Source organism: Pseudophryne corroboree, chromosome 9 (genome assembly GCF_028390025.1).
Source record: "Pseudophryne corroboree isolate aPseCor3 chromosome 9, aPseCor3.hap2, whole genome shotgun sequence".
NCBI lineage: Eukaryota > Metazoa > Chordata > Amphibia > Anura > Myobatrachidae > Pseudophryne > Pseudophryne corroboree.
Genome location: NC_086452.1, coordinates 19414011 through 19426063, shown reverse-complemented (window position 1 = coordinate 19426063; position 12053 = coordinate 19414011).

Genomic DNA, 12053 nt, shown 5'->3' with positions numbered 1-12053 from the left:
CGGGACGGACTGACCAGGCTGGGCCTGGAGTATTGCTGGACCGGCTGGAACCGGGACGGACTGACCAGGTGGAGCCTGGAGTATTGCTGGACCGGCTGGAACCGGGACGGGCTGAGCCCTTTCTTCATGGGGCTGAACTAAGGCAGGAGCCCCCTCTTCACGGGGCTGGGCTGAGGCAAGAGCCCCCTCTTCACGGGGCTGGGCTAAGGCAAGAGCCCCCTCTTCACGGGGCTGGGCTAAGGCAAGAGCCCCCTCTTCACGGGGCTGGGTTGAGGCAAGAGCCCCCACTTCACGGGGCTGGGCAGCACTCTGTAGACTCTCTGGCTGGGCAGCACTCTGTAGACTCTCTGGCTGGGCAGCACTCTGTAGACTCTCTGGCTGGGCAGCACTCTGTAGACTCTCTGGCTTGGCAGCACTCTGTAGACTCTCTGGCTGGGCAGCACTCTGTAGTCTCTCTGGGGCTGGACCCTCTGAACCCCTCACTGGGGCTGGACGCTCTGAACCCCTCACTGGGGTTGAAGACACGGACGCCCCTCCTTGGGCTGAAGACACGGACGCCCCTCCTTGGGCTGTAGACACGGACGCCCCTCCTTGGGCTGAAGACACGGACGCCTCTCCTTGGGCTGTAGGCACGGACGCCCCTCCTTGGGCTGTAGGCACGGACGCCCCTCCTTGGGCTGTAGGCACGGACGCCCCTCCTTGGGCTGTAGGCACGGACGCCCCTCCTTGGGCTGTAGGCACGGACGCCCCTCCTTGGGCTGTAGGCACGGACGCCCCTCCTTGGGCTGTAGGCACGGACGCCCCTCCTTGGGCTGTAGGCACGGACGCCCCTCCTTGGGCTAATGACACGGATGCCCCTCCTTGGGCTAATGACACGGACTCCTCTGTGACTCTAAATGGCTTGAATATTCTTCTCTGGACACCCAACTTGGGATAAGGTCGTTTAATCACCGGACCCCAGTCATAAATTTGAGTCTCTTTCAGAGTAGCCATCTTGATACCCCTGTCAGCAGTAGCAGGATCGGCTACTGTGGATGACTTGTAGACATGAGCACTGTGATACTGAGATTTGTCACCATTCCCTGGCTTACGAAGAATGCAGTCTTTAACAAAATGACCGGAATTTCCACAGTAAAGACAGAGGTGTAGCTCCCTACGCCGCTGACGTTCAGCTTCAGAGAGTTTGGGCCGTGGATAGCTCTGATGAACAACTTTTCCTTGCACAGAGGAAGAGACTCTATTAACTGGTTGGGACAAAACAGGATCAACAACGTTGGCAGTATTCCTGAAGAGATCAGGCATCACAGAAAGAATACTCGACAAAAGTTCTTGTAACTGTAATAACATCTGGTAGAAAATCTGCAGTTGGTCAGGAGTCTTAGTGCAGAAGGTCAGAGAATCTCTGGAGAACGAATTCCGCTGCAGACACTGTGCCAATTGATGCTGAGTCGACTCCAGACCTTCCAAGCGTCCTGCAATATTGCTTAGGAGGTCCTGCGTCAGACAAACACTTTCGGCCGGGTCCATGTGGCCAGTTCCTACTGTCATGACTGAGGTTTTGTGAACCCGGTGTTAGTGAAGTCTGTGCGGGCGACTGGAGGATTATATGAATACTACCACTGACCTGGTTTGGGAATGTTGTGGACTCTGGGTTTCTTCCGGTGACTGGGAAGAGGAACCGCGGCAGAGATGGCCGAATCTAGGTTCTTCTCATGCAGGATTAGGTCGGCAGACAGGAAGCACGTGTGGGCGCTGAAGGTCTCCTGAAAGACAGAACTGGAAAGGCGCTGATGAATCAGTGAAGAATATCAGGTACAACTGCGCTAAAGTGCACTGGATGCTTGGAGACACTGAGGTGCTAGGAGGCACGGAAGTGCTTGGAGACACTGGGGTGCGTAGAGACACTGGGGTGCGTAGAGACACTGGGGTGCGTAGAGACACTGGGGTGCTTGGAGGCACTGGGGTGCTTGGAGGCACTGAGGTGCTTGGAGGCACTGAGATGCTGAAGCACTGAGACGCTGGAGGCACGAGGTGCTGAGGCACGGGGGTGCTGAGGCACGAGGTGCTGGAAGTACGGAGATGCTGGAGGCACGAGGTGCTGAGGCACGGAGGTGTTGGGAGGTACTGAGGCACGGAGGTGCTGAGGCACGGAGATACTGAGGCACGGAGGTACTGGGAGGCACGGAGATGCTGAGGCATGGAGGTACTGAGGCACTGAGGTGCTGGGAGGCACGGAGGTGCTGAGGCACGGAGATACGGAGGCACGGAGGTACTGAGGCACGGAGGTACTGAGGCACAGAGATGCTGAGGCACGGAGATGCTGAGGCACGGAGATGCTGCAGGGATACGGGAGCTCTGGAGATCACAACTACAACAGCAGTAAAGATGAACCACGGCAGCTGTGGTTTTCAGTTGAGACTATGGAATAAAATACTGTGCCTTTAAGATGAACCACTGCAGCTGTGCCTTTACTTTGAGACTCGAGGAAATAGTGATCATCAGTGGCAACACAAAAGTAAACCAAACAGGGTAACAAGGAACAGAGTTTTCACAGGAACCAGAGTATAAAGGTTACCTTTAGGGAGCTCAGCTTGAAGACTCACACATAGCTGTGAGTGTGACACAAGGAACTGGCCCAGTTTCTAACTCAGCCTCCTGATTTATACTTCCTGGTCCTTGGTGATTGGTGAGCAGGATTAGGTGATGCAGAGAGTCTCAGGCTGGCAGAGGATTGAACAACTCTGGGTCAGGTGAACAGTCACTGTCATGTGACTACTCTAGCCAAGGCTGTGATGTAGAATAAGGCCTAGCAGGCCGAGAGAACACTGAAGCCTGAACTTCTGCAAAACATAGGATGCTGGCTTTTAGGCCTAAACTTCAGATTACTGAATTCAGCCTCACACAGGAGATCACCACAGATGGAGCTAATTAACTATTACCTTTCAGGCAGAGAACTCAGGAAAACTCAGAGCTGACAACCTGTTTAAAAAAGACACAGGATCCGGGACAGATGGCAGGGGTAAGTCACCAAATATGAAACCTACAGTCAGGATTGTGACACGAGTGCATTGATAAACTGACACTCTCTTTGGTTTTAGCAGGTCTCGGACCACGTTCTGGAGTTCCTGGGCTTTTTCCATTGGGAGAAAAACCCTCTTCTGTTCCGTGTCCAGAATCATGCCTAAGAATGATAGCCGAGTCGTTGGAATCAATTGTGACTTTGGTAGATTTAAAATCCAACCGTGCTGCTGCAGCACTCTCAAGGAGAGCGACACGCTTTTCAGCAATTGATCTCTCGATCTCGCTTTTATCAGGAGATCGTCCAAGTACGGGATAATTGTGACTCCATGGCTGCACAGGAGCACCATCATTTCCGCCATCACCATGGTGAAAATCCTCGGGGCCGTGGAAAGCCCAAACGGCAACGTCTGAAACTGGTAATGACAGTCCTGTACAGCGAATCTCAGGTACGCCTGATGAGAAGGAAATATGGGGACATGAAGGTATGCATCCTTTATGTCTAGTGACACCATAAAATCCCCCCCTTCCAGGCTGGAGATCACTGCCCGAAGCGATTCCATCTTGAATTTGAACTTTTTCAATTACAGGTTTATGGATTTTAGATTCAAAATGGGTCTGACCGAGCCATCCGGTTTCGGGACCACAAACAGGGTTGAATAGTACCCTTTCCCCTGTTGGACTAGGGGAACCTTGATAATCACTTGCTGTTGACACAGCTTTTGAATTGCAGCTAAAACTATTTCCCTCTCTGCGGGAGAAGCTGGTAAAACCGACTTGAAAAATCGGCGAGGAGGCACCTCTTCGAATTCCAGTTTGTAGCCTTGGGATACAATTTCCATCGCCCAAGGATCCACGTCTGACAGAACCCAGACCTGGCTGAAGAGTCGAAGACGTGCTCCCACCGGTGCGGACTCCCTCAGTGGAGCCCCAGCCTCATGCTGTGGATTTAGTAGAAGCCGGGGAGGACTTCTGCTCCTGGGAACTAGCCGTAGCAGGCATTCATTTCCCTCTACCCTTACCTCTGGCGAGGAAGGAAAAGCCCCGACCTCTTCTGGACTTATGCAACTGAAAGGACTGCATCTGATATTGTGGAGTTTTCTTTTGCTGTGGGGGAACATAAGGCAAAAAAGTAGATTTACCCGCGGTAGCTGTGGAAACCTTCCCCAAATAAAACCTCACCCTTGTAAGGTAAAACCTCCATATGCCTCTTTGAGTCGGCATCACCCGTCCATTGGCGGGTCCACAGGGCTCGCCTAGCCGAAATCTCCATGGCATTGGCTCTCGAACCTAGCAGCCCAACGTCTCTCTGAGCGTCCCTCATATATAAGACTGCGTCTTTAATGTGACCTAAGGTCAATAAAATGGTATCCCTATCTAGGGTATCAATGTCAGCTGACAAGGTATCTGTCCAAGCTGCTACCGCGCTACAAACCCAAGCCGATGCTATTGCCGGTCTGAGTAAAGCACCTGTATGTGTATAAATAGATTTTAAGGTCGTTTCCTGTCTGCGATCAGCAGGATCCTTGAGGGCTGCCGTGTCCGAGATGGTAGCGCCACCTTCTTGGACAAGCGCGTTAAAGCCTTGTCCAACCTGGGCGAGGATTCCCACCGTACCCTGTCCTGTGCAGGGAAAGGATACGCCATAGAATCCTCTTGGGAATCTGCAGTTTTTTGTCTGGAGTTTCCCAAGCTTTTTCAAATAACGCGTTCAGCTCATGAGATGGGGGAAAGGTTACCTCAGGTTTCTTTTCCTTAAACATGTGTACCCTCGTGTCAGGGACAGAGGGGTCATCTGTGATATGCAAAACATCTTTTATTGCAATAATCTTATAATGAATACCTTTGGCCACCCTTGGGTGTAACCTCGCATCATCATAGTCGACACTGGAGTCAGAATCCGTGTTGGTATCAGCGTCTGCTATTTGTGATAGGGGATGTTTTTGAGACCCTGAAGGGCCCTGTGATACAGTCAAAGCCATGGATTGACTCCCTGCTTTTTCCCTGGACTCTTTGTCCATTCTTTTATGTAACAAAGTCACATTTGCATTTAAAACATTCCACATGTCCAACCAATCAGGTGTCGGCGTTGCCGACGGAGACACCACAATCATCTGCTCCACCTCCTCCTTAGATGAGCCTTCCGCTTAAGACATGCCGACACACGCGTACCGACACCCCCCCACACACAGGGATATATTTATATGGAGACAGTTCCCCAATAAGGCCCTTTGGATAGACAGAGAGAGAGTATGCCAGCACACACCCAGCGCCAACTGACACTGGAAACAAAATTCCCAGATAAACTGCGCTTTTATATAACAATATGTATATATATACACTCACTACGCCTTACAAGTGCCCCCCCCCCCTCTTTTTTGCCCTGTGTCACCGTGTTCAGCAGGGGAGAGTCCGGGGAGCCAGCTTCTCTGCAGTGTGCTGTGGAGAAAATGGTGCTGGTTAGTGCTGTGGGACCAAGCTCCGCCCCCTCAGCGGCGGGCTTCGGTCCCGCTCAATTTTTGTAATACTGGCGGGGGATTATGATATATACAGCCTCCGTAGCCTATATATGTATCTTGGCCAGTCCTAGAGGTTTAATATTGCTGCCCAGGGCGCCCCCCTGCGCCCTGCACCCATCAGTGCCTGCCGTGTGTTGTATGTGGGAGCAATGGCGCGCAGCGTTACTGCTGCGCGTTACCTAAGAGAAGATCTGAAGTCTTCTGCCGCCTTTGAAGTCTTCTTTCTTCTTATACTCACCCGGCTTCTATCTTCCGGCTCTGCGAGGAGGACGGCGGCGCGGCTCTGGGACGAACGGCGAGGGGAGACCTGCGTTCCGACTCCCTCTGGAGCTAATGGTGTCCAGTAGCCTAAGAAGCAGAGCCTATCATTTAAGTAGGTCTGTTTCTCTCCCCTCAGTCCCACGATGCAGGGAGCCTGTTGCCAGCAGGGCTCCCTGAAAATAAAAAAAACTAACAAAATTCTTTTTCAGAGAAACTCAGGAGAGATCCCCTGTAATGCACCCAGTCTCCTCTGGGCACAGGATCTAACTGAGGTCTGGAGGAGGGGCATAGAGTAAGGAGCCAGTGCACACCCATTCTAAAGTTCTTTATAGTGCCCATGTCTCCTGCGGAGCCCGTCTATACCCCATGGTCCTTACGGAGTCCCCAGCATCCTCTAGGACGTAAGAGAAAATACATAGTAAGTGGTATGCAACAGCATACACTGTATGAGTCTGATCAGAAAACCTGGAGCTCATAGAGGATAACAGTCCCCGATTTTGTGGGACTGTCCCAATTTGAGGGTCTGGAATGGGCAAGGATTATTTTATGCAGTGTTTAACATATAACATTGATATTACAACGTGCCTAAGGGGACAATTCAGATATCATGCAATATGGTCACAACTGCACGCAGAGAAATAAAGGTGAATAGTCACCAATACTGAGAGTTGCACGCCCACTTCCCTCTGCTTGTGGCAGCAGCTGTCATCACTATCAGCTTCCACTTGTATCAGCCCAGTCACTGGAGCAAGACATCTCTCTGCCATCAGATGGCGCTCTGTGTAAGAACAGCTCACAGTTCCTTCTACACGCCCTCAGAACACCTAGCCAACGTGTGAATGCCTCTTTGCCACTTAATTGAACCAATTCAGCCGCAGGTGGAGATGAGATTGAGATACGTCCAATTTAGAATTGCCCATAGCTGCTCACAGTGGTGTATGCTTGATTTGGATGCATGCACAGCAGTACCCTCTTAATATGTGGGCATACTGGGCAGCTGCACAATTCTAAATGGGGCCTTCAAGCAGGGGTGGGCTGGGCCGGAAGCTTCTTGGGAGGCAGGTAGAGAATGCTGCCCCGTTGCTCTGTTTGGGAAGAATGACACAAAATTAGAGCGGCCAGACAACATTCTCTACCTGCCTCCCACTCTACAGCCAGACAGTGAATGGCTGCCAGTATGCTGATTGGTGGATGACTGGAGCTATACTCCAATCAGGGTGCTGACAGCCATTCACTGTGTGGAAGCATGTGGATAGTTGGCAAGTGGCCACTGGAGGGGTAACTTTTTAATTTGTTTGATTTACTTTTTTTTTTTACATTTGTGCTAGGGGAAGGGGACTGTCAGATATGGGGTCTGCCTTCATTAATCGGGCAGAGGGGGTAGTGGGTGTCTGCCCTGGGATATGATTTTATTAATAGGAGGGGGTCAATGCAGGGCCGAAACTAGGATTTTCGTCACCCGGGGCAAGGCAGAAAATTGGTGCCCCCCTCCCAAAAAAACAAGCAAACTGTCAGACTAAAATAATCATATTATCAAAAAATGCAAAATAAGAGGATACTATTGGACAATATTCCCCTATGTGCTTCAAATACCCTATGCGTCACATGCCCCGCCAGCGTGTTCAATTACATGCTCCTTTGTGTGTCCCCATACATTGCACTATATCATAACACTTCATCACTGCACTACATTCCCCTATCCCCTATCCATTGCACTACATCACTATACTACATCCCCTACACGCTGAACTACATTACTACACTACATGCCCCTATGCACTGCACTATATACCGTATATGCTATACTACATCCCTACACTACATCCCTTTATATGTTACACCACATCAGTGCACTACATGCCCCTATATACTACAATACATTAATACACTGCATAACCTATAAACTACACCAAATCCCCCCATCTGGGAGGCAAAGTGGAGGTTGATACTGCTAACTGGGAGCACAGTGCGCTTCTATAGCTTGTACAGTGTACCGCACGCTAGTCACAGCACTGCATGGCAAATAAGAGAGTTTAAGACAGTAGCCGACATAGGAGAGATCCCAGGTACTGGAGCTTACCTGCTCAGCGCCGGAGCCAGCTGCGGGCAGACAGGTGGGTCAGAAACATTGCCCTGGGAGCTGTCACCTGTCTCACAGGAGCAGCACAGCACTGCCGGTTAAAAAACAAACAAAAATCCTGCTCCTCTAACTCCATGGTGCCCCATCAAATCCTGCACCCGGGGCGCATGCCCCCTTAGCCCCCCCCTAGTTACGGTCCTGGGTCAATGGGTATACAATCAAGGGATTGATTTTATTAATGTGGGGGGGCAGTGAGTGTCCAATTATAGGTACCCCAGTGCATTGTTTTGCGCTGGGATAACAATGCCACTAAGGTGGCCTTGATGCACTGCTCTGAAGATTGCAGGGTGCATCCACAAAGCTCGTTGTGTTGAGCTCTGCATGGACCCCCTGTTGTTAATACCATTCTCATTCAAGCCTGTGATACAATTATTCTCTTAACTTTATCTAGAAGTTTCTGTTATAAAGGCCTTAGAGCCGTTACCCAATGATACCTGAATGCTACCTACATGTAATGCAAGTACAAAGTGTGCAATCACTGGTAAAACTAAATCCCATCCTGTTCAAGGCTCCGCAGCCATTTGTGTACTGCTTTTTGGGCACAGCTTGCTTCACTTCAATGTACTCAAAGCATGGAAAGGGTCAATTTCTATCTCTGGGAATGAATTATGTACATACACAAGCATTGTTCTGTACGTTCACATTTATACAATGGTCCATTCATTTAAAGAGTTGTGCACTACACGGAGCAACCCCATTGAAAAGGATAGACAATTAATACGAATGGAGCTCCCCTTACATTACAGTTGCGTGAGGAAACACTTGTGATTGGTTGGAACGATGGGAAGTCACAGTCATTTCTGTTCCCTGTGGTTCTGCTGCAGGCCTCCCAGTGGAGCGCTTAGTGGCTGATTCTGAGACACAATGTCTGTAGCCGCAGAATCCTTTTGCAAGAAACACTAGAGCTAATACGGGGGTTTGTGCCTCTGCAAGCGGAGACCCATACCGGCCATTGATTTTACGCAAGCTGCTGAAACCTTCATTAGCGACCAGTACCCATGGCTCAGAATAGCCTAGAACGTTAGATACACTCCCACGACACTCCCACAAGACAGGGAGGTTTTGTGCACTAGCATTTTTTCTGACCTGAAATGTCCAATTTCACGGAAATACAGATATGATCAAGTTCCATCTGAATCCTCCCCTTAGACTCATCCGCAAAGAGATTTTCCTGTGAATTACGTGAAACAACACAGCGCAGCATTACAGGAAGATTACCTGGGAATTACAAGTAAGGAATAATTACAGTGAATTAAAAAAACAAATCATTTTTGGATAAAGCCCATCTTTCATTGGATTACAAACTTAGATCATTTACAGAGGATGACGAGGCGTTCCCCTGTGTTACACGTTTTCCTCTGGATTAAAAGGTTTCATGTTGGATTACTAGAAGATACTGCCCTTAGAATGGACATAAAAAAGTATTTTATTTTTTTATTAATATTTTTGAGAGAAGCATCGTTTTAGCTATATTAATACTATGGGCTGAATTCTATCACCCGCGACACTTACCCGCAGGCTGCACTTAACGCGGATTTTTGTTTCCACCTCCTGAGGTGCGAACATAAATCCACAGTGATCAGATCAAAGCCTAAAACCTGGGTGCGGATTATGGGGCTAATTCAGACCTGATAGTTAGGCTGTGTTTTCGAACAGTTGGTGAACAGGTCTAAATTGCGCATGCATATGCACTGCAATGCGCAGGCGCGTTGCATAGGTACAAAGCGGATCGCCGCTCAGCGATGGGTTTGTGTGAAGAATCCATTCGCACGGGCGTTCACAAGGAGATTGACAGGAAGAGGGCGTTTGTGGGTGGCAACTGAGCGTTTTCTGGGAGTGGTTGGAAAAATGCAGGCGTGTCCTGTCCAAGCGTTTGCAGGGAGGATTCGTGACGTGAATTCGGGCTACTCAGAGACTGTACAAGATCTTTTCGTACAGCTCTGCTACACATGCGTTCACACACTTGCACAGCTAAAATACACTCCCCTATGGGCGGCGAATATGCGAACGCAGGACTGCACAAAAACCCTAGCGAGCGATCAGGTCTGAATTAGGCCCCTTGTCTGAAAGGCTCTACCCTGGTTGAGAGTCCCAGTCCGTGATCCTCCTAGCACAGGCTTTTTCAACCAGTGTGCCGCGACCGATTGCAAGGTGTGCCGCAGAGCCAGAGCAGCTTCCTGCACCTTCAGAGTGAACTGTTGGCTCGGGCTCTATTTAGAGGATCAGTCGTGCTCCGCCCGTGATGTATGCCTGGAAGACGCGGCGGTGTGATATCATAGGTCACGGCCGCCGCGTCTCACCACCCAGCCAGCCCACCCACCTGCATACACATCTTCCAGTTCCCGCCTTCATCCACAGCTTTCCTTGCCCACCCACATCCACACCTGCCCGACCACCCACTGCTCAGTATTCGCAGCACTCCACTATGAACAACCCCCGCCACTGAGGGACAGGAAGGAGGACAGGTGACCGGTAGGGGCTAATATTTGTTATTTTATTTCTCCTGTGGTGAACAATAGGATTTATGTGGGGAGAATAAGAATTTAAGGATTTATGGGGGGAACAATGTGATTGATTTATGTGGGGAGCAATAGAATTTATGTAGGGAGCAATGTGATTGATTTATGTAAGGAGCAATAGGATTTATGTGGGGAGGAATGTGATTGTTTTTTCTGCGTAGGCCAATGTATGTGTGGATTTAGGCCAATGTGTGTTTTTTGTTTTTTTTTCTGTGGGGAACTGATGGTGTGCCTTGGCAATTTTAAAATATTGTTCGGTGTGCCGCGAGTAAAAAAAGGTTGAAAATCACTGTCCTTGCAGGATTTGTCTGCACTGCCCCCACTCGTCATCTAGCCCGCCCCCACTACGGCCTGCACAGTGTAGCAGTGTGCACCAGCCAGGGGATACCACAGACAGAGGGGGGCCAGGGCGCTCTGCCTCATGTTCACACTATAAAGTTCAAACGAGAACTTTTCCCTGTGTGTGCAATGTGTGGTGTGCATACATTTCCAGTCACCCATCCCTTGCCTCGTTTCTCGGCACAGCACAGAGGGGGGTGGAGTCACGATGACGCGACCCTGATGAAACGCCCCCGGACCGCACATCCTGCTGCCAGCCACGCCTCCGTACCGCCCGTCCTGCTGCCGGACACACCCCCATACACCTACAACGCTGCCTCCTCCCGGAGGAAGAGGCAGCAAAGTAGGTAAGTATGGTGTACTCCCCAGTGCTTGTCCTGTAACTGCTGCCTCCCTGTCTGCTTTCTGCTCACCTTCACTTGCACAACTGATGCTCTGGTCGCCTGTCCCATTTCTTCTTTCAGGATTTCCATAAGCAGAACCAGATTTACAGCACTGTATTACACACAGCAATAAGACCCTGTGGACAGAGCTACGAAGCTGTGACTGACATCACATACAGTGTTCTTTCCCCCAGCCAGTGCCTCCACTCACTCCCACTACTGCTGAAGGGAAGGTGCGTGCCGTGGTATACACTCATCAGAGCAGCAGCCACGCATTCTGTCAGGGCATCCACGAGGTCCCCAAAATGCTGAGTGGGGGACCGGAAACTGAGGGACGTGGCCAAATCTTGGAGATATTGGGCATGGCCATGCCGCTTGAATTTGATCACGTCCCCTCCAGAATAAAATATGTAATACACCACAATGTGAAGTATTACAGTATGTCTGACATTGTGCATTATGCTATAATGCAGGTGTATGTCATCATACAACTGACACACCGCAGCTCCCAGCAGCCCCAGCAACTGCTCAAGAGCTCAGGAGCAGGATATATGGCAGTTGGCAGAAGGAGGTGGTTGGTGAGAGCTGAGCTGAGGTAATCTTGAGAGGAGAGCTATGCCTTCAGGTGTGTGCGGAGGTGGTCATGGGGGTGACAGAGGAGATGGAGGCAGACCTTCCTCCCGCAAGGCAAGTCTGGGGGTGCAGATGTAATAAGAGTGACCGCAGCAGCTCCCATAGCGGCAGTGGGTGAAGTTTTATCTGGAGCCTGGCAGTTGGTAATGCCTCAGAGTGGACCAGGCCTTCCCAATTAAGGCAAGAGGTGGGCACTGCAGCAGTAACAAAGGGATAGCCCGTGGGAGCAGATTGTCCGGAA